Source organism: Leptopilina heterotoma, unplaced genomic scaffold (assembly GCF_015476425.1).
Source record: "Leptopilina heterotoma isolate Lh14 unplaced genomic scaffold, ASM1547642v1 Lhet_191, whole genome shotgun sequence".
Lineage (NCBI taxonomy): Eukaryota > Metazoa > Arthropoda > Insecta > Hymenoptera > Figitidae > Leptopilina > Leptopilina heterotoma.
Genome location: NW_025110910.1, coordinates 909823 through 932820, shown reverse-complemented (window position 1 = coordinate 932820; position 22998 = coordinate 909823). Strand labels below are relative to the sequence as shown.

Below are 22998 nucleotides of genomic sequence, written 5' to 3'. Positions count from 1 at the left end.
AGTAATGAAACCATTTTGCACAATACCATTTGAATAATATGACAAGGGTTTTTCTATAATTGATTTGGGAAGACTTACATTTTCTTATCATCAAAAGTTAGGGGAAGCTTTTTGATGATTTTTGGACAATAGTAATGAAACCAGTTTCACAATACCATTTGAATAATATGACAAGAATTTTCTCATGATTGATTTGGGGGAAGACTAACATTTCATCATCAAAAGTTAGGGGAAGCTTTTTGATGATTTTTGGACAATAGTAATGAAACCATTTTACACAATACCATTTTAATAATATGACAAGGGTTTTCCTATAATTTATTTGGGAAGACTAACATTTTTTTATCATTAAAAGTTAGGGGAAGCTTTTTGATGAATTTTGAACAATAATAATGAAATCATTTTACACAATACCATTTTAATAATATGACAAGGGTTTTCCTATAATTTATTTGGGAAGACTAACATTTTTTTATCATCAAAAGTTAGGGGAAGCTTTTTGATGAATTTTGAACAATAATAATGAAATCATTTTACACTTTAATATCTTCTGAAAATTATTGGAGGTATTTCTAATGAACGATTCTTAGTAGTCCTAATATCAAAAGTTTGGGTAAGCTTTTTGATGACTTTTGAACAATAATAATAAAAACCATTTTACACTTTAGTATCATCTGTAAATTATAGGAGGTACTTCTAATGAACGATTTTTAGGAATTCTTTTTTGAAATAGGAAAAATGGAACGTTTAGTATTAGAATTCGTGGTAATTTTATAGTTTATGAGGCAAAATAATAAAATTAGAAAAAAATAACTTTTGTTTGAAAATTAACTAATTTTCTTTGTTCGAAAGAAAAATAGCAGGTTTTATCCCCTTTTGACCAATTTACATAACTAAATTTTCCCATTCAGTAATAATAAGGATTATAAATTTTTGTTCGACTTTCTCGAAAATTATTATGAAATCTATAAAACATTTTATCTGATTCAAATTATGAAATTTGAATTTCGAATCAGTAATCAAACTCGTAATTGCTTCTAATAAATCCGAATGATGGAATATATCTAAAATGTAGATTGAATCGCGGACATGAGTGTTGTTATCACATTTCGAATGTGATAACTATTTGTCGGTGGAAATATATTGCGATTGAACAGGAGGCAATACATTTTATATTGAGAAGCAAAAAGAAAAAAAGAAATAGAAAATAAAAATTCTCTTCGTTCGGAAAATATTTTAATTTAAATATTAGTGATCTGATGATCTTAAAATTTATATTTTTTACCCATGGGCAAAATCTGGAGAACTATGTCCAACGAAAAAGATTTATAAATACAGACGAGTATTTTTTTCCGATTTTAGAATAAAGAAAATATATTGTTTAACGAAAGGCAATGACGATGACGACGACGAAGGGTGTGGAAAACCAATTCGTCAAACATACAACTAGCGCAGTTGCGAATCAAGCATCGACTGATTCGCACTGCCGCTTAGGACGTGCGATTGATTGCTTCGTTCAATTTTCACGTGTGCGCTAGTCGCATTTAACGCACGAGTTGCGGTGAAATTAATTTTATCGGCTGTTCAGTTTTTATCCCTTTGTTGCTGGCACTGGTGACGACTTTCCTCCTTTTAATAAAACGCTTTCCAATTCCAACTTTTAAACTTTACCCTTTTTTCAATTACATCATTTTTTTTTCCGAATTTCAAACAATTAACGATCAACATTTAATATTATCAATTTTTATGAATTTTCCCAGAATTTTTCACGAAACAATTGTCAATTCATTAGTAAAAGTTCCTTTACTAAATGTGAAGTTGAAACCTACATCGATTTTTATATTTTTCAAGCACATTCCATTTGATTTTTTACAAATTGCACCTTGTGCTTTAAAATTTACAAAACATTTCGATATTTATTAAAAATTGAGTGAAAAATACTACTTTTTTCTCGCTGAAAAGGAGAGAATTGAAATTTTTAAAAAACTATTTAAGAAAATTATTTAAAATTATAAAATACCTTTAGTCGCTTAAACAGTGAAACATTGAATGATAATTAAATAATAAACTATATGGACAGTAATAATAACATTAAATTGTGGTTAAATTGATAAAAGCGTGTGATTTAATAAAATATTGGAAATTAATGTTAATTAACTCACGGGAGATAATTAGTTTACTGTAAAATCAACCGATAAACCAAAGTATACACTTTGGAGTTCGCGTCTTTTGCAAAATTAATATTTCCGAACAATGCTGCAATTTCAATATTACAATTCCAATTTAAATTATTATTAATTGTTCTATTTATTTTTAATTTTTGTATATATATTATTAATTATTGAAAATAAATGAATAATTTACTTTAAAAATAGAATAAATGATTATTTTTTGATATGTATACGAAAGTTCAACTGTTCGTATATATTTCAAGTTATATATAAATTCATAATTTCTCATTGGAAATATTATCATACAACTTTTAATATATAGTGAAAATTAGCGAGTTTGTTTGAATACTCACATTTCAATAAGGTTGCTTTGCTTTTCAATCTTTAGACGTTTTCCATATATGAATTTATAATCTGATGGTTGAATTTCTCTTTCTGTTTAATTAATTTTGCTTTAAAAATCTCCTTTGAAATGCTGCCACAAAATAAATACGCGTGATTATTGGAAATTTTAGGTTGAATCATTTTTTTTAAATCGTTTATACTTTTTGTGCTAAGAGCACGCATGGAAAATAGTGATTACTTCGATTAGTTATTTTAAGGAAACGATGATTATAAGCGGAGGGGAAAAAATATTTGGATAAAGGTACATTTCCTGCTTCTGGAAAATTGGATTATTTATTGAAAGCTATAAAAAATATAAAGTTAATAAACAAGTCTGTTTACATTGAGGACATTTGACACTTTTTTTTTGAGTGGAAGAAATATTTTCTTTAAACTCGAGCACAAAATGTAAAACCTTTTGAATTATTCATCATTTTTCTAACCTCACACTACGAGTGATAAGACTATTTTGTCCAAACTCAGCAAGATTCTTGAGTTATTCATTCTCCGCTTTTGAAAATTGTTCCCCAACCTGTGAGAGAGAAAACTGGCAGCTTTCATCCTTATATTCGAGAAAGAAGCTTTTGGAGTTCAAAAAAAAAATGAAAAATATAAAAATTTCATTTCAGAAACAGAAAAATTCTAACCTGAAACCTTCCTATGTCAGTTTCGCTTTATAATATGCAAATAGAATTTTTCGCGGTATTCCAGTACATTTCCACTTACTTTTCCAGCGGTCGTTTACAAGCAGAATAATAAGCACATTTTTACAGCCTTAGACAAGTCAATTCTTTTTTTTTCTTTCCGCGCTTCTTTTTTTTTGTCGCATTCCATCTGCTGAAGATGTAAAACTTAAGCCGATTAAAGACTCAGTGCCTTCGAAAGCGTATAATTCTAGAAATCCACGTCCAAATCCCCATAACATCGAGTAATACAGTCGAATTGGAAAAGAATTCGCGAAAAATTACATCGTCAACCTCTTCACACTCGGTGGAGTGTAATTTTTTCGAATTTTCCAACTTTTTTTAAAAATAAAATAGCCACAAAATCGATGTCTGAAAAAATTGAGTCATAAAAATAGTGTACTTTCAATTTACTCACACTTCACTACCACTTCATTTTTAATTCATTTTCACACTCGCCCCACTTTCACTTCACTCTCACATTCACTTCACTTTTAATTTACTCACACTTCATTTTCAATTCAGTTTTACACTCGCTTCACTTTCACTTCACTCTCACATTTCTTTCACTTTTAATTTACTCACACTTCATTTTCACTTCACTACCACTTCATTTTCAATTTATTTTTACACTCGCTCCACTTCCACTTCACTTTCAATTTATTCACACTTCACTTTCACTTCATTACCACTTCATTTTCAATTAATTTTTACACTGGCTCCACTTTCACTTTACTTTCAATTTATTTACACTCTACTTTCACTTCACTACCACTTCAGTTTTACACTCGCTCCACTTTCACTTCACTTTTAAGTCACTCTTACTTTAATTTCAATACATTTGTGTTCTCACTTAATTTTCACTTCACTCCCTCTTCATTTTAAAATCACTTTCACTTCACTTTCACTTAACTCTCCAGTCACTTTCACTTCACTTGCACTTCACACTCAATTCACTTCACTCTAATTTATTCACACATTACTTTTACTTTCAACACTGTCTCATTTCACTTTTACTTTACTTTTAAGAGTTAAGTGAAAGTAAAGTGAATCTAAAGTAAAATTAAAGTTAAAGTGATTTGAGAGAGAAGTGAGAGTAAAGTGATTATGAAGTAGGAGTAAATTTAGAATGAAGTTAGAGTAAAGTGAGTATGAAGTGAGGGTAAAGTAAATATGAAGTGAGTGTGAATTAGAGTGAAGTGAATGTAAATTTAATGTAAAGTGGTAGTGAAGTGAAAGTAAAGTAAATGCGAAGTGGGAGTAAAGTGAGAGTGAAGTAAAAGTGTAGTTAAAGTGAAGTGAAAGTGAAGTGAAGTAAAAGCAAAGTGGAAATAAAGTGAAAGTGAAGTGAAAGTAAAGAGTGAATGCAGTGAAAGTGAAGTCAGAGTGAAGTGAAACTAATTTCATCACCCTCTAATGATTTAGTTAATAATAACCAATTAAGTAAAAATTAACCTCTTAACTGAAATTTTAAAATTTTGATTTTAAAAACAGATAGCAAAACATTGAAAAATTTTATTAAAACTTATTTAGTAAGACAGAGAACGTGACAATAAAGTTATAAACCATTTAAATAATAAGGTTATAAACCATAAATATTAAATTTAAAATTTTCCCAACTTGAACGTCTTGGAATACTTACTCGACATTGTTAGTTGTTGAATCTTTTTAAAAAGTTAAATGCAAATGTATACAAAAACTCTTAAGCCTTCTGAATAGGAAAGTTATTATTAACATTTTAAACTTTTGCATTTTGAACGTTTTCATGTTTCTTTTCGGAGAAATAACTACAAAAAAAAGAGAGAAGGAAAATAATGATAAAACTTGTTTCATACATTCACAGAAGTAAGTGTTGAATAAAATGTAGAGACATATTTTATCGCATATTATTAATTTTGTTATTTAATAATTAATATAATTAACATTTCTACATCTCCTCTACTATTTTTCTATTTCCACTACTACTTCTACTACTATTCCTCCACTATATTTCTTTGGCAAATCAATTTTTATCGATTGCTTTCAGAATTGTTTTAAAAGAAATATGATTGCAAGAAAGTTCGCAAGGGGTTCGAGGATTGGGAAGGATTGGAAAAACCAATATATTTTGTTTTTAATACTTGAGGAAAAATCCATCTTTACAATAATTGACAATTCTCAATTTTTACTTTGAAATCCCTAGGAAAGCGTTTCGAGTTTGATGAGTTGGTATCGGATAAGAAAGATTTGTTATACTGAAGTTCTGAACCAGAAACTGAAATATCTGCGTTGTAGCTTTTTGGATATTTCGCCGAGTTTTCGATATTAAAATTCCGGAATTCTTCACAACTTCTTTCGGTTAATTTCAATCGATTTTTTTATTAATAGTAATCAATAAAATTAATCTTCTTTCGTTTATTTCCAGTAAATATTTTGAAGAATAATAATTAGTGGAAGAATTTATTGGAATTAACGGGAAGAAAAGGATAGATACTATTAATCAAAAAATTTATTGAAATTAACCGATATTACTTCTTGAGTTTGTATATTACAAGTATTAGACTTTTATCTGTAGTCTTCCATGCGAGGAAGGGAGAAAGAAAATATTACCTGGATTCTCGGAGTTAATCCTCATTTATAAAGTCTATTGCCATCGCTAAGATTTTTGACCAATGGCAACCGTCATCATGGACTTACAACCAATCACGAACGTCATCAAATCCAGCAAAAAAAATTATCTGTTATCTATTGGGAAATTCCTTTGGTCTTGATTTTATATAATTTTAGTAGGTTATTTTTATAAAGATTATGACAATATAAAATGTTACGAAGTAATACATAACAGTTACGGTTGTAGTTACTTACCGGTTGGAATTTTAGTCCATTTGGATTTATCAGTCATTAGTTTTTTTTCTTAAAGTAGGTACTCCATCATTCTGGAATATAAATTACAACAACCATCCATTTTCATCTATAAACGAGTCTTATTTATCACTCCGAAGATTCCGGAGGCGACAAAACAGACATCAGGATATCGGTTAATATTTTATACGGAAAAAAACAAAATTATGACAAGTGCAATGATGGAGAGGAAAGGAGAAAGGAATTTGATAAATTCTGTTGTTGTGTTCATTCATCGATTCCACCCCCGCCACATTTTTTGAGGATCGCGACAAGTGCTTATCGTCTTGGACCCATAGTCTGGATGGATGAGGATCCAAGGGAAAAGGAATAAAAAAGAAAAAAGTGGAAACGGTTGGGCGGGTGGAGTCGGTCAAGCCATAATAGGTGAGGAGGGTGAGTGTGAGTGTGGTGGTAAAGGCGCGAGGAATTTGGTCCCGTCGTTCGGGTTGAGAGGAGAGCCGCGGAGTCAGGGGGAAAGCAATCAATCTTTGAGAGGCAGATGAGTGCGGACCTAAAATATAGGGCAACGCAAATTTAGTCTGGCTGCGTCCACGTCCACGTGTCGACGTGAATGCGCAACCGCCCGGGTTGTAATCGATATTGCCGACAAGGTACCACGCCCTGCACCTGCGAGATGTGCGGGATGCAGTGCCACGAGTCCAATTCTGCATCCAACTACGTCTACGCCTATGAGTTTTGAGAGAAGGCTGCTCAGGGAGAGCGCTGAACCGCGAGCACTTGACGCTCCTAGGCCGATTCCCTCCGGGCTTTACACACAGCACGCCCAACTTTTGGCGGGAAAACCACCCGCCGCCGCCGCGGCCTTTTATACTCAGGCCACTGGCACTGCTGCAACTGTATGTTTCATGCCTTCGCGAACTGTCCTATCGATTGACACTCTCAACTCATCGTCGCTACAGATGTGATTCCAGGAATCATTCACTTTAGAGAGCTTTAGAGCAGCACGTTTTACGACTCCTCAATTGATTACTCGGATTCCATAGGGTTTAACGACCGACTGTCCATCCTTTTTTCGAAATCTCTTTTCGAACAATTCATTATCTTGTCCGTAATTGTTTCGTTAGAAAAGTAAAAGTAGCAAACTAACTAAATTAAAATTATGAAATCCCATTGATTAGGAATCATACTTGAATCGAATTGTCCGGAAAGTTTGGAACTCCCTCGAATATTGTTGACCATGTTCTTCCGGAAGCTTCCTCAAAGTTTTGTCATGACAAAACTAGACGGATATTCCTAAACTCCCACCGGAAACTTTCGAGGGAAAGTTCCACTAAAATCCCCAGAAAAGCTTCACCGGAATTTCAAGGTTAGCCGGAACTTTACGAAAGGACTTTCTGAATATTTCAGTGAAAAGTTTATTTTCTTTCATAATTCTCTCAAGATTTCCGTAAAAATTTCCCTTGGGATTCCCGAGAAACTTTAAGTCTGGATTCCGCTAACGCTTCAGGGATTTCATTGATTTTTTTCCCAATGTTTCGATGGAAGGTTCCCTTAAGATTCCAGTGAAAGTTTCTCTAAAGATTCCAGTGGAAGTTCCTCTTAACATGTCGGTCATGATTTCTCCTGTTATTTTCGGTAAAAATTCCAGTGATGATTCATCTTGTGATTTAGATGATAATTATTCCCCTAATTCCGGTGAGGGGACCGCTGTTTCTTGCATATTACTTAGTTTCCCTAAAGATTTTAGTAAAGGTTCCCCTTGAGATTAAGGCGTGACTTCTCCTGTGATTTCAGGAGAAATTCCTCAAGGAACCCCGGTGACAATTTTCTTTGTAATTCCGGTGATAATTCATCCCGTATTTCTGCTGAAAGCTTTCCTGGAGATTTCGGTGAATGTTTTCCAGGAAATCACAGTAAAGCTTCCAGTAGAAGTCTCCTTGAAATTCAGGCAAAGATTTCTCCTGTGATTTAAGTCAGAATTCCCCCCGAAATCACAGTAATAGTTTTCTTTGGAATTTCCGATGATATTTCGTACTATAATTCCTCTGATAGTTTTCCTTCAGATGCCAGTCAAAGTTTTACAAGAAATTCCGCTTGAAGTTTACCTGGAGAATCCGGAGAAAGTTTTCTTCAAAATCCTATTGAAATTGTAAAATCAAAATTGTAAAATTGCAAAATCGATCTTTCAATATTTCATCAATTTTACTCGATTTAATGTCGCCATCAGGAAAAAAACCTTTCATCCAAATGTGTCTTCCAAAAATGGCACCATGCCATACAGATTACTGCTCCACGTTGTCAGCAAATGTTTATCCTTGCTATATCTCAAAAAAAACTCTTCCGAATTCATAATTGTAAAATAATTTCTAAATACCACTACCTAATAAATACACCAAATTGAAAATAATTTTCCTCACCATAAAAAATATTTTATACCCACCTAAATAAATTTGCATAATAAATTAAAAATTTCATGGATTTTTTAATTTCCCCAGATTCCAACTTATCAAGAAACATTAAAGATTTGATAAAAAGAAAAAATTTAACGTTTTTTTCTTCTCTAGAAAAAAAAAATTATCCCCTAGGATAAAAACCGGTGAAATTTCTTTTTCTAGAGGTTCTTAGATGCACCGGATATTAGGGTAATAAAAATCTGGAGATGGAAAGAATCTGGAGATAAAAATCGGGGTGAAAACTTGCCATAAAAGAATTTTATTCTTTTTCGGGTGAAATTTATTCTTGGGACTTGAGAGTAAGAATGTAAAACATTGTTTTAGAGAAAAGCTACATTATTTTGTATTACATTCTTTAATATACAAAAAATTAACAGAATTCAGAAATTCTAGAGTTGAAAAATGTTCCGAAAAAAGGGGAATAAGATTAAAATAATAAAAAGAGAGTTTGCGATCCTTAGGAATAAAAAAAAGCTGAAAGATGTTTCATTAAAGTTTTCTTTTTCTAAATATTTTACTCGCCTCTCATGATGTTTGAAAGATAAAACCATGCTCAGCTCGACTTAAAAAGCAGTTTAGTTTTTAAAAGCAGTCGCAAAATGGTAAAATTAATGGCTTAAGAGATGATGTAAATGCGTAAAGTCTAAAAACCTTATTACGTTTTTAATTTCCTTTAATTTACACAGGGACAATTGTGTCCTTCTATTTGTCTTCATTAAAGGCTAATTCATTTTTGCTTTAGGAAAAGGTTTCTCCGCCAAGCTGGATCAAAGTTTTTAAAGTGAAAATAAAAAAAAAAGTTTCGTATCCCCGTCAAAGACAATCGCCTCACAATATTGATAATGTCTGAATTTTTAAAGTTCAGATGGGTTTCTTAAGAGATCCGCCACTACTTTGATAGATAAAATTTCTTTTTCCACCCGCTAGAAGCCGAGAACAATGCTTTCTTGTCTCTATCTCATTTCCGGTTGCCTGACCTTGTTTTTCCCCGTCTTCAAGTTCGATCCAGTTGATAAGGAAGCTTGTTTCTGAAAATTGATTGTCATTGCATTGAAAAGAGAAGAGCGAAAAAAAACTTAAATAAGAAAATATTAATATTTTTTACTTTAATTAAAATTTGTACATAGTTCTTTTCTCTCAAGAGGAAATTAATATTGAGAGCGTTTACCGCTCATATCCGGCCATATATTGGGTCAACCTGACCATCCTCGAGGTGGAATATGTTTGGTCGGAAAATCAAATAAAGACCAATTCCCTCGGATTAAATCATCGTGGCTTTCATCACTTTGGTATTTTATCTTTCAAATAATGCCTTGGATCTTGAATCATGATTATTTGAGTTGAACTTTGTCTGGAGGGAAGAAGGTTCCCCCTTGAGATAGCAGGAAGTTGACCCTTCGTGGTGCGTCAATCACTTTTATCCCACGAACTTTCGGTTGATCTCTAACTTTATTTACAGCTTCGAATAAGTCCACCTAAACTTACAGAATACAGACGAATTTGGAAAAAAATTTCAAAATTTGAATTTGAAATTATAGTTCAAATTATCACAAATGCGAATTTCAATTTTGATTAAGAATTCTTTGATAATAGTAATTTCATACCAAGAATACTTTCGCAATACAAAATATTAAAGTGTAAATTTCAGAGGCGGAAAAATACTTCTAAAATATGCGAAATTAGAGTCAGCAGCATTCTTGGTCTTGAAGATACGACCTTTCTCCTAGAAGCTGACTAAATTGAATGAGATTTGGCACAGCAGTCTCTCTTATTGTTTTGTCTTTTGCCAAATTCACTCCTTTTTGGTAAGTTCTCCCTTTTGGGCAATCACGCTTGTTTTTAGAATACTACTGTTTCTCTCTTCTCTGGAGAATTCCCCGCACCTCGTTAGTACTAATGATCACTGATATTTTTAATTTACAAAAAGAAGTTATGACAATGCTTTCTATAATAATTTACTAAATTATTCCTCTTTGCCAAGTCGTGTAGAACATCGAAGGGGCAACTCTAATCATTCGCAACTTGACGATACACAAAATCAATTCGATGCAATCTGTGTAATTCATTAATGTATTCCATAAACTTTAGCCCACAGAATTTCGAACATTCAAAATTATCCATATTCAGCGTTTTGGCATTTAGAAAAATTTTGTTTGGTGAACTTGTATTTGAATCTTTTTCTATGATTTAATAAATAGTTTTTGATTGTAAGAATTAAAAGTATTGACAACAAGGTTAACATTTTTTACAGTTGATTTTCAATTTCCAGATTATCCATAACAATATCTAAGACTGTAGTCGAGATCGGATAACCCCGGTCTGTGAAATTTTCCATCAAGAGAAAAATATGTGTTGTTAAATACAAATTTAGTACAATCAATAATGCCAAAAACTAATTTGGGAAGACTAACATTTTCTTATCATCAAAAATTAGGGGAAGCTTTTTGATGATTTTTGAACAACAGTAATGAAACTATTTTACACACTAATATTTGAAAATTACAGGAGTGTTTATAATGAACAGTTTTTTGTAATCTGAACATCAGGATTTAAGCTAAACCTTTTCGTAAGATTAAAACAATAATAATGAAACCATTTTATACAATACCATTTGAATAATATGTCAAGGGTTTTCCCATGATTTATTTGGGAAGACTAAAAGTTTCTTATCATCAAAAGTTAGGGGAAGCTTTTTGATGATTTTTGGACAATATTAATGAAACCATTTTACACAGTAATACCATTTGAAAAAAGGCCCGAACTTCCAAAGAATAATTTGGAAAAACTGAAAGTTTCTTATCTTTAAAAGTTAGGGGAAGCTTTTTGATGATTTTTAAACAACAGTAATGAAACAATTTTACACAGTAATACCATTTACAAATTATGGGAGTGTTTCTAATGAACGGTTTTTTGTAATCCTAACATCAGGATTTAGGGTAAGCTTTTTTGTAAGATTGAAACAATAATAATGAAACCATTTTATACAATACCATTTGAATAATATGCCAAAGGTTTTCCCATGATTTATTTGGGAAGACTAACATTTTCTTATCATCAAAAGTTAGGGGAAGCTTTTTGATGATTTTTGGACAATATTAATGAAACCATTTTACACAGTAATACCATTTGAAAAAAGGCCCGAACTACCAAAGAATAGTTTGGAAAAACTAAAAGTTTCTTATCATCAAAAGTTAGGGGAAGCTTTTTGATGATTTTTAAACAACAGTAATGAAACAATTTTACACAGTAATACCATTTACAAATTATGGGAGTGTTTCTAATGAACGGTTTTTTGTAATCCTAACATCAGGATTTAGGGTAAGCTTTTTTGTAAGATTGAAACAATAATAATGAAACCATTTTATACAATACCATTTGAATAATATGACAAGGATTTTTCCATGATTTATTTGGGAATACTAAAAGTTTCTTATCATCAAAAGTTAGGGGAAGCTTTTTGATGATTTTTGGACAATATTAATGAAATAAAATGTCTAATTAATACTTGTAATACAGACTCAAGAGGTAACGGCAATTCACCTGCCCATTATAATTAATCCTATCAATGCCAATCAAACTTTGGAAGAATTTAATTCTACCCACTCATTAAGATTGGATGGGTTTAAATTCGGCTGAACTAAAAATACATAAAGGTCTAAAATTAATACTATTGTGCACCCTCTGCACTGCCGGTGCATTATGACGAAAATCCTGGAACCGATTCAGTACATAAATAATTTCTTCCTCTAAGTCCATTATTTCCGTTTGGGCAATTACTGTAAATCCTATTTTGTGGCTCCTAGAATTGCGTCTTTGATAGCGCGTGCACAAGTAGCTAAGTTCTGCAGGGCAAGTTTCATTGCTGTGGAAGTGGTATTAGAGTTACAGGTTGAACGAACTTTGCCACGCTCGGGCGTCAGAGGAGGAATTATCTTTTACGGACTCTTCCATTGAGTATGAAGCACGAAGAGGGCGGAAATGCCAGTTGCGAATAAAGTGCAAGCACGGACTTTCGGTCCGTTTAAACTCGACTTGAATCCAGCCAGGACTTACAGTTGAAAACACTTATAACCAAGTTATCCGCTCCAAGTCTCTGTCGTCACGCAAACGTCGATCCTTAAAACGTTCGCCCCCCCACAGTGGATTATGAAACTTCAATTCGAGAAACTTATCTGCAACATCTGTAACGTGAAAGCTCTATCTTTGATCTCGATAATTCATTACTTTGACTTTAAAACTTGTTCTCTTATCCAACAAGTATCTCCGGAAACTTTTACTCCACCCTGATACTTTCCTCTCTTCGATGACATTACTTTTTCATTCCTCCCAGGACAATATTTATTAATTCGAGACACTAAGGATTTTTAAGGAATAAATTCTTAAAAAAGTATCGCCGGTTGAATGTATAAACGATGACTTTTGTCATCCGGTAAAAGTCCTCGTAATGCACTTGGAAAAAAGAAAAAGATTTCCACGTCCGGGACAAGAATATAAGAGGCAAATCATATTTGACAATTACCTATCATCCAAGAAATAGTATAAAAATCCTAATTTTTCAAAGATCTTCTCTTTAAATTACATCCAATGCTTAAATTGTAAAGGGAATACAACGATAATTTATCCTGTCAAGCAATTTTCGTTTCCTTCAATCCAATTCGTTGGGAAATTAAATTTATCAAACCTGGAGATTTATTTTATTCCAAGAATTCTCGTCGAATAATGGTTGGAAAATAAAAAAAAATTTTATACACTATTTTCCAATAATGTCGTCGGCTATTTCGATTATAAAAATATTTCATCATGTAAAATTTATGTAGTTTGCGTGAGTGGAGAGAAAAGCAAAATAAAGTGAATATATAGTCAGTGCATAAAAATTGAAATTAAAAAAAAAATTTAACGGCATCAACTTTCCCAACATGAAGTCCCCTGTAATTCGACACCAAATATAATTTAATAGGAATAATCCAATAAAAGCGACATGTGTGAAATTGATATATCGGTAAAGCGAACAATCTCGCTACTAAAACTTCCCTCTCTTGAAAATTTTGAAGGGTTGATAAAACATCGAGTTCATAAATGGACGCAGAAAATTGGACAATCTTCTGGTACAATAAGTTTTGGGAGGGGGGGGAGAGAGGCATTCAATAGTGCATATATCATCTTTTGCCATATATTCTAATCCTAATCGTAGCAGTTTCTCGTGCAGCAGCATGTTCACCCATCACGGTTGCAATTCAGTAACGACAGCGTTGGCGTTAGGGAGCATGGTTGAGCGCAATTTGAATTCGAAGAGAGAATTAGAGACAGGATGAAGAGTAAAGGAGGAGAGAGAGAGGAGGTCGATGAAGGTGGGAATGAGCCAGGGGTTGAGAGTAGAAGGCTGCTTTAGAATATTCGACACGTCCTTTCTCCTCCTCCCTCCATTGGTGTCCTTACGAAGCGCAGGCATGACTCGAATTCTCTTCCGCGAATTCCCAAGCGATCGATACATTGTACAACGTTGACAATAACATCTCTGTCATGGGCACGTGCCACCTTCAGTCTCCAACTGTAAAATACGGCATTAAAAAGAAAATCAGTTAAAGTCCGTTAAATCTCTAGACTTGTTAAATTGGATAGGGAATCATTTAAATGTAATAACTAATTTATGGATTACCGTTAGGATGTTTTATTTAATGGTAAATTAAATTAGAATCCAGAAGGGGAAATCACAACAAATTCTCCTTACACGCATCTATCTGAACTGTAAGAGTGGATGTGGGATTCCGAGAAGGGATTTTAATTATAGTAGGGATTCCATGATGGTACATTGATACATTTGTTTTTCCGTCTAATCGTCGTGCCTTCAGTTCCTCCCGGACTTTCTGGATCTTCTCCCTCTGATCATTGTTCTGCCATTTGTCATCCAAAAACTCTCCAGTTTCTTGGAGCTAAACTGTTCCCAAGAAAACAGTCTAAAAAACTCAATCATCAGATGCAATAGTCCGTCAAAGCCTTGACTTTGACTCCTGTCAAAAGTTGTATTGATGAGTAGGTCTAAACCAGTATTGTGCCATGAATTGAAAATAGAAAAAAGTTGTCTTGATGAGTAAGTCTAAACCAGTATTGTGCCATTAATTGACCGAAGAATAAACTAATATTTGTTCCAGTGACTCCAAGTTCAAGACAAGTCGATAACAATATTAAAGGAGAAACTTTCTACTTAAATTTAATCCACATGCCGTTGCATATTTATTATAAATTTCTAATCCCACAACTTTTAGTAGTCCCAAATTAAATTCTTTCCTGAAATCGAAATTAATTAATTTAAAACCAGGAACGTTAGGTATTAAAAAAAGATTTTTTTGTTTTGATGTAACAGTAGTAGATAATCCCGACTAAACCACAAATTAATAAAAGTGATTCACATGGAGAATTCTGGGCACTTGGCGTAACCAAGACGTAGTGTCTCAAGAAAAGAAATAGGGCAGTTTGTTCGGAAAAACTTTAGGAACTCTTGTTTGTTTTATAGCCGGAGGTCTGAAGAAATAGACCACAACTAAAGTTGTTTCTAAAAGTTTCTAAAAGTGCATTGCATAGAAGAAACAGAATTTGAAAAATCCTTAAATGAAAGGAGTAGATATGCAAATTAGGTAATGGAAGACATTCTTATGTTATTTATTTTGAAAAGAGAAGGAAAGGAACATCGTTGTTAATTTTATGTCATTTTTACTGAATAGAGACAGATGGAAATGCCTTAGAGATAAATTGTTATTTATCTGTAATTATACACTAAGGCAGAATGACATTTTAACAAAATGTTATTGAATAGGAGATTGAAAGAAAAACGCAAGTCTCCTTAAGACTTAGTTCAGGGATTAGAAGAACTGAAAATTAAATAGTGGAGCAAGTGCAAATGGATTAATAAAATATGCTAAAAGATTGAATCGAGATAACGAAGGAGGAGATTTCGTTTGGACAAAAACGTGTCTTTAGGGTCAATTTGGGGATAAAATCGCCGCTACGATCTAAAAGGACAGAGGGTCTGGTATTTGGATTCAACAATGTCTACAGAACAAATGTCACATGAACTCGAAATCGATGATGGTTTATTTTACCTCCGGGGCGTGGTTTAGAGCAAGAGACACTTACCAACTGTTCCCGAGGTTGGTCACTTTGTGAGACCTTACTCTACTTAGAAGGAACCACTAGTAAAAGTGGACGAGAAGAAATAATCAAGATGGGATCCTAGAAAGTCTAAAAATAGCGTTCTTTGAAATTTTTTCAAGACCCAGACCTTTGGATTTATTCAAACTGTTCGTGAAAATTTTTCCTAACTATTAAAATTTACTCGAGTTGAGATAGATTGTTGACGGTGGTGAAGAAAAATAAATCCTATGCCAGTTTGCTAATTTTCTTTCGTTCCCGCCTTTTCATTTAGTTATCTCTGCAGAATCATCATTTATCGAAATTTAACACCTCTTGGTTGCCCTCTCTGTTTAAAGTTCAGTCGCATAAAATTCTGATCACGTCCACGCGGATCCGATAAAATAGTAGTCGAAGTGTAGATACGAAAATGGATTTACACGAAGAACTAATGTAGACGAAAACTAATCTAGAATGAAAGAGTTGAAAATGACAGATTAAGGCTGATTCAAATTTCACCCAAAGGAAAAAATTCCCCAACTAGAAATTCAAAGTGCTTATTAATATTGATTTCCCTAGCATAAACCTCTCGTACCAGTATTTTATTATTTACTCGTTGATGACATAGTTACCTGTATACTATCCGGAAATTTTCTGAAAGTTAAAATTACCTTGACTGCAACCTTCGGAATATTTAATTGCAAAACTCATGAAATTTGAAGTAGTTCTTTAAGTGTCAGCGGTTTTTGAATGCTTGACGTAAAAATTGACTGAACGTTGAATGAGGGTCCTCTAAACCTAATGTCTTTCCAGTGCTTCATTTTTGCCAAAAAGAAATCCGCGAATTAATAGGAAGTAACCTTTTCACGTTGGTAGTACCGTGAATTGAAGAATAGTCCTGTAAAAGGCTAGAAGTTTTCAGTAAGTCGACCACAGCAAGAGCGGTTAGCCCCAAAAAAGTTTGGATATAAATCCAGATATCTGTATCAGCAGATTTTTCACTTCCGATTACGGAGAAACAAAAAAGGATACTTAAAGGATACCAAAAAGACCACTTTCACCTCCATGACTCCCAATCTTAACCAATTACTAAGATTTGAAATCTCCAGGTCAATCAAATCCGCCTTTTCCGATTTCCGTAATTTTATGTCGTTACCCAGTAATCAAAGGGACGTGAATTGACTTAAAGGGGACTTTTTGCATCACATCCTCTTTAAGACGATATAGTTTTAGTTGCCTTCCCATCGACAATCAAATAAAAGACTGAAGGAAAATAAGTAAATATTCCAAAAACCATTGAAACGATGGGAAATATTAAACGCCACTTAACTTTGGTCTGAATCGTCGCGTATTTGAATTTGCAAAGCCACTAAAAGTGATAAATATCCATGTTCCATTTTCAGGGAGTATTCATATTTTCGAACTTTTGTGACTAACAAAACTCTCCATACTGGCTGAGTAGTCAGTCCAATATAATTCACGTTTTTAGTTTTGAACACAGAGAGAGAGAGTGTAGTGTAGATTTATGGATGGTTGGGATGGAAAGCGATAAGCGAGGTTCTTTGTGACGTTAGCATCTCTGAGAGTTAGTGGAATGGGCGCGGCGCCCATTCTTATTCTACTTGCAATGTCCACGCGCCTTTCAGTATATATATACACACACACATATAAATACCGTGAGGTGAAGTGTCTTACTTTTTCCACGAGAAAAGATGGCGTTTCAAGGAGTAGCACACTCACAATTTATTGCACTAAAGAGTTGTTGCTAGTTTCGTTCTTGATGAATTTTCTCCTCTTTCTCTTTATCGTTGTACGACCAATGGCTCCCTGAAGTAACATAAGTAAGTGCTACAAATAGCGGTAGACGAAAGAAAAGGTGGAATCTCAACGGAAATCTTTTTCCTCAACGTTTAAGAAAGATTGGCGTGCCTGAGATCTTTAATCAAACTAGATTAAATTAATCCAACCGTTACTTATTTCCTTCTGAGAATTGGAGGGTATTCTAAGTCTCGATATTGAATATTTTCTTGAAAGAGTGTATTCATAAAAGCTTTTTTCCATGTGTTGAATATGTTTGAAAGGAAACATGTGTTTTAATGTATCCATCCATCTTTCGTTTGCCAAGTTGGATTTCTGGTTGGCTTTGCGTGACAAGGTATAAACTAAAAAGTCTTGTTAGTCGAGATTGTGGGTAGGGGGTTTAGTTGGATGAGAGTAGTAGTAGTTGATTCAGCAAAAAAAAAAAAAGTTGCCTTGCAAAGTTTCATTAAAACGAAACTTTTTCATTTCCATACGGGCGAGCTTTCGGAAAATTCATAAAATAGCCTCGGTATGGAAAGACGAAGAGATATCGCGGATGCAGGGCAAGCGTTGGAGATGAGGACACGAGGATGGGGTTGAAGAAGGGTGGAGGAGGGGATTGAGGATTAGGAGTTGAGGTGGGGTCAGAAGGGGTTGGGAGTTGGAAGAGGCAGAAAAGGGTATTTCGAAACGAAGACGGGAACTAGTGGTCTAGTGAATTCAGTGGCCCAGTTTCGCATTATCAAAAATAACCCAGGGGTGGAAAGTTTCTCTCTTCAATGATAGTCAATGCTAACGTATGACATTTCCTTTCAAGTATTCCATTCGAAAATTTTAAAGCAGATACTTTTCGATACCTTTCTTGGTTGCAAATTTTTTCCCAAGTTTCTTTTTTGTCCTTTGACAAAAGATACGAAAAAAGGAATTCTGATCTCAATTTCCTAACTTCCCTTTTTTTCCTGGAATATTACCCGGCGTGATAAAAAGTTGCGTAAGTAGGAATCTACTGAAAGGAGGGCGAGTTTGAATAATAAACTCGCGGGTGCATTCTTTACCGATTCCCTTAAATGCGTAGTTAAAGTTTCAAAACATTGGAATGCCCTCGGCACTTTCTTGCTAGCCTACTCCTTGCGGTAAGCAACCCTCCTTATGATGACTTTTTCACTCACACTTTGTAAACCTGTTTCTCTGGGCACTGACCTCGATTACCAGTTTTTAAATCTCGTGATATAAAATTTATTCTACTCCAACAGTTAGAAATACGTAAACGACTTTACCGACCACGAGGACATCTATTAGATACCAATCGAACTCTTTGATTCAGAATTGTTCCACCTGATAATTATATCTGTCTTGGCGAATTTCTAATTTGTCTAAATTATCAAATTCAGATCTCATTTACCCAACGATTACCAAAAGTTACCAAAAAACCAACCTTTGGCTAAAAGGACTGTATTAGAAATTGTAATGGAAGAAAAAATGCTACCAGATTCAGAAAACTCCGAATGGATTTAAAACAGTAATAATGAAACCAATTTACACTTTAATATCAACTTACAATTATTCTTGACAGCAGCAGTAATAATGAAACCAATTTACACTTTAATATTAACTTACAATTAATCTTGACAGGAGCAGAAATAATGAAACCAATTTACACTTTAATATACCGTCGCAAACTGACCACTCAAACTGATTGTGAGCATCGAACTGGACTAGATGCTACAAACAGCATATTGAGAATGACTGCTGACGCGTCTCTTAAAAGAGATCGGTGCGCTACTAGGAGTAATAAATGAATTACAGTTCCGCAGTCGATCAAAGGAAAAAATACCTAAAAAAATTCCCCACTGGAAATAACGAAAACTTCGGACTTCCTGGAACATTCTGGACCCTAAGGGAGATTTTCTAAATAATTATTGTTTAGTAAAAGAAAAGTGAAGTTTACATTTGGTATAACAATTAAAAACACGTCAGCACAATCAGAACTGAAAATATATTTAAAGATGCCAAAGAAAATATTACAGACGTCTAACCCCAGATAGCGCTATATAAAATTCATTGGTCTTTTATTAACACTTTTTGAATAGAATTTTTGAAATCCCGTTCCGTTAATTGACAGTTGAGCTTGTTTAAAAATTTTGTCTCTAGAGCAAACGTTCTCACGGGATGAAAAAAAGTTTGCGTGGTGCATTAATTAAAATTTTTTTACAAGAACAACAAAAAGACGAAGTTGGGTGTTCCAAGTTGTCAACTCGACAAGCGAGTCAGAAACGCGTTGAGACATGTTTCACGCTTCAGGCATACCACAAAGCTATACGCACCACTCTCTCCTCTCTCTCTCTCTCTCTTTGTTCAATTCCGTTGTTACATTATGTAAATAATTAACTTTGCTCAATTTTATGTATATAGCTATATAATAATCCATCACAAGAGTCTGCTTTGATTATAATGCAAGTGACGGAGCGAATAAAGGTTCTGGATGTTCATCATCAGATGTAAAGTGGCGCAAGTCAAATTAGGTTTAGAGATGGAATTTGTGACTTTGGGTTCCTACTTGTTTGCGAATTGATGAGTAACATTTGCACATCAAATTCTCTTTGAAATTTGAGTGTTGTTTCTAAAACAATTGACTGCTGTCTATTTGGAAGTTTATGAAGAAATTTTCCGTGGAATTGAATTTTATTGGAGTCGTTGATTCTGTAGTGGATTTCTTATCTTTATGGGGATCCGGTTTCTAGAGTCTGTTCGCACCCTAGACGACGTTTTAACCAATCAAAATTAAAGTAATACCAGCCGCGCACAAAGATCGGAATCAACTAAAATGAATTATGGTTAGTCCCATCAGATCTTCTTGTGCTAAAAATCCTAACTTCCAGACTAGATTTCAATCCGAAGTGTTCGAACTAAAATAAATACGACATCTATAATTAAAGTCGATATTTCGTTATCGACCGTCGGTAAACTCTGACTCTCTGCGTAAGAGCTGTTTGTTAACCAACATGCCTACTCAGCAAAACGGCTAGGCAGCTTCCCTTGTTGTGACAGATGATCAACAGTTGCTCTAAATTTAGCTTCTTGACACTCTTGAATAATCACGAATCCAATTATGCTGTCTAAGTAAATTGAAAGAAGTCACAGCGAAAATAATTCTAACATCGCAAAATAATTTACTTTCAATCCAATGAGATTATAAATAAATCAAAAATATAAAGTTTCTTTTCGTGAGAATTCTGGTAAGCTCCACCTATTGCGAAAACGGAATTTAAGTCACAAACACAACTCTGAAGTTTTTTTTTCAAAACTTTACGTTTTTGTGTTACTTCCGAGTCCAAACTCTTAAGAACACTTTAAGCCAAGGTTGATGTGAAAACTCGGAAAATTGACCAACTTACACCAACGTAGAGAATGAGGGCAGTAAGTAAGCAGTTTCTTTTGGGTGATTTTCTTAGAACTACACTTTTTCTAATTGACGTGCACAGTATTTCAAAAGACCCGTGACTGTTAAACTTTCGTGTTTTACTGCTGTTACAGAAAATTAAAAAAAAGTTTATTAGTTTTTTTTATTTGTTGAAAATAGGACGTTTACGCATAGACACGTTTAGGCAGTTAGAGAGAAAAGTAAATTTAAAACCTAGCTTTTTATTGACTAGAATACTGGTAAATATAATTTTAAATCATATCACAGGGTTCACAGTGATTACCGTTCTCTGCTCTTCTCGTGGTTTAACATACTAAAAGTAAATGAATGTGACATTTAATTTATTATTACAGATCATCATCAACATCCAAAATCAAACTACATACAAAAATGTGCTTTCGTCGTCTGCTACATTTATGCCACTACACACTTGTCACATAAAAGGGAATTTACATTTCTCCCTACGCCTTAAGTCAAAAAGAACTAGCGCGCTAAACCAAAGAACAAATAATTATTAATTAAAATTACAATAATGAATAGAAAGTAAATAAAATTGATAATTTAAGATCCAACAATTAACATGTAAGTTGGTCTCCATTAAGACTACTAAAATACCTTGGGGTACGATCTAATTCGAAACCAAGATCTTTAATAGACACCTAGAAGGTAATGGGTGATCGTTCCATTTCCAAGGATGGTTAGTAGTCATCGAAGGACCGTTTAGATGCTCCAATGACCATTCAGAAGTTATATTATTCCCCAGTACAGTAAAATCCCATTCCTAAAATAGAATAAACATTATCTTCATCATTCCTAATAGAGAACAACAATATGAAAATCATAACAAAGATTGATAGCCCAAAATCAATGAATTTTTAATACCAGTAGGTTAATTAAGTTATGTACCAGAATGGTAGAATTAAAAACAGATAAATTGGATCATTTTACATCATGTTTGCGTAATTTTTCCAAACATACACACACCGAGGGATGCAAAATCCAATTAGCAAATTGAAAACTCAATTAAAATTAGACTCAATTGAATAACAGTAATAACTCAAATGCTAATTGAAAATGATGGAATATGGCTCGTTAGAAAGGTAATAATTTATAATTAGGACAACAAAATCAGTTTAGTTTATTAATCGAGGGAGGAGGGAGAATTTTTTTTTGCCTTTTCCTTTCGTAAACACTCGGGGTGGTAAGATAAAAGACTGATAGTGTGTATATATACACATATAGTGGTGGCATCAACGCTACCAATTTACTTGTTTACATAGTTGTCGATCGCCGCTATTAGCCAATAGAGACTGTCAAGTACTCAAACGTTACGGGTCATAATAGAGTAGATAATAAAGTTTACAGATTCTCGTTTTCACACTCATTCCCTTTATTTCCCTTTCTATAAATTTTATATCTTTAAATGTTACGTGAATGTTAAATTTGTTTCCAATTGAGAAATTTTTGAATTAATAGAAAGAATTTAAACTCGTGTTAATGATGATAATTAATTACCTCCTTTAATAATGAATGATGATACAATTCCCTATCGTTTAATTTGATTCTTTTCAAAATTCACCTCCCGAGGGTGACACTTCCAAACGTGACAATAGACAGGAGTCTTGACAGATTTTAAGGGACAGGTTTTAAGAAATAGTAACTGTTAAATTAAAATTAAATTATTAAAGTTTTTATTTGAATCCTTTACAATTAGAATCAGAGAGAATGAGTAGATCCAGATGTCTTTAGGAATACTGACAAACTTTATGGAATCAATCGAGAATTTGAATAGGAAGAAAATTTAAAAGCATTAGTTACCTTATAAAATTATTCTTAGAGTCATAGACCCAAAAATTGATACTTTCTTCAGTGTGAGGTCGAGGAAATGACGTTGTCTAGCGGAAACAGAGAATGCAGTAGATTTCCCTCAAATTATTTTCGGGCCAGCGAAAGTATTGGTTTAGACTTACTCATCAAGACAACTTTCTCTGGACTGACGAATTCGACAAAGGGTGCCGATGTTAACTTGGTGGCGATTCCTGGACTGACTAATTCGTCAAGGGTAGCACCTTTTATAGATTCCCCCGTTCCTTTTGCAAAGGGACTTTTATCACCTT

The 22998-nt window shown here is 33.5% G+C and overlaps 1 protein-coding gene across 13 annotated transcripts in view; it reads left to right on the top strand.

Moving 5' to 3' along the window:
* Positions 1-22998, top strand: part of LOC122500749 (disintegrin and metalloproteinase domain-containing protein 11) — a 173999-nt gene that overhangs the window by 61865 nt on the left and 89136 nt on the right. The gene's annotated exons all lie outside the window — the stretch shown is intronic.